The following is a 1,419-nucleotide window of genomic DNA, read 5'->3' as shown; positions in this document are numbered from 1 at the left end:
CTCTCTCTCTCTCTCTCTCCCTCTCCTCTTGATTAATATAATAGAATAATATGGATACTTATCGACGATCGGTATTCTCGAAATGACGTATTGCAATTTAACGTTGACGAGAAGAAATTTTCGACGATTCTTTCGAAAGAAATTTGAAAAATAGATTTTATTTCCTAATAATGGAAAATAAAGTTTTTCTACTCCATTTTTTTGTTTTTTTAATTTAAGCATCATCGCCTTCAATGCCTCGAATTGAAACTCGATCATATTATATTGAAATGGTTTGTATATGGTATACAAAAATTCGTATTCTGGATTTTTGAGAAATTCATTAGAAAATTAGCAAACAGGTTGAGAAATGTTGAGAATGAACAATTACTTAATTGATAAGCGAGAAGCGCGTATAATTACGAATGGTTCAATGGCTAATAAATTTTTATTATATTAAGTAAAACGCTTTCTTCCATTGTTTTCAGTCTCGATAGTTGGACGTCCCATGATCGTTAGAACCGCACAAGTACGAAAAGTTTCACTTTTCTCGTTACAATGCCGTTTTGCTATAAATGAGAAAATTATCCTCGGCCACTTTTCGATTTTTAGTAGGCAACGCCGTATAATGACACGTTCAACGGGATGGAAAAAAAAAAAAAAAAAAAAAATGAAATTGGAGAAACTTCGACGAACGAATCCCCCTCCCCCCCCTCCCCTATCCCAACTCCTTCGAACGAGACACCCATTTGTAAAATTGAAAGTTGTTACAGTTTCGAGGCTGCATATTCCATATCTATATCGCGGTTAAATTCGAGATAAGGATCGAACCCGTTTCACTTTGTGATCCCCCACACTTGTGTAAAAGCGTCGAGAATCGACCTTTCCCAACGCGCGAGAGAATAGGAGATCAGAAGAGGAAGGAGGCGGAATGATGGATGGAGGATTTCTCTTAGGCTGGATAGGTAAGAGGTAGGCGTGATCGTTTATCATCGTCATTGTGCGACGAACGAGAAGGAAGGAAAGAAATAAAGAGAGAGAAAAAATCGAGCAGCCATTTTAACCGATCAACCGGGAAGGTGGAAGAAGAATAATGCACTATTCACGATAATACGGACGATTTCCTTCGAGAAGGAAGGCGAAGAATTCGATAGAATTTATATTTCGAACGCCGTTTTCGAGAATATTTTTTATTTATTAAATTAATTTTGGGAAATTAAATTTAAATTTAAATTAATGATAAACTTAAATTTTAGGGAAAAAAAATTTTCTCTTCGATGGAAAATTTCGATAAAAGATTAAAACTAAATAATAAGCTTGGCTTATTTTCGTGTCGTGAGAAATACGATTTGACATTTATTACAGTCTCGTTTAAGTCATCGAGGCTCGCTCACTTTCACCACCTACGCGTAAATTTTCACCGCCCGCTTGTCGAACGAA

The sequence above is a fragment of the Apis dorsata genome, unplaced genomic scaffold, assembly GCF_000469605.1.
Source record: "Apis dorsata unplaced genomic scaffold, Apis dorsata 1.3 scaffold_22, whole genome shotgun sequence".
Taxonomy (NCBI): domain Eukaryota; kingdom Metazoa; phylum Arthropoda; class Insecta; order Hymenoptera; family Apidae; genus Apis; species Apis dorsata.
This window is presented reverse-complemented; position numbering follows the sequence as displayed.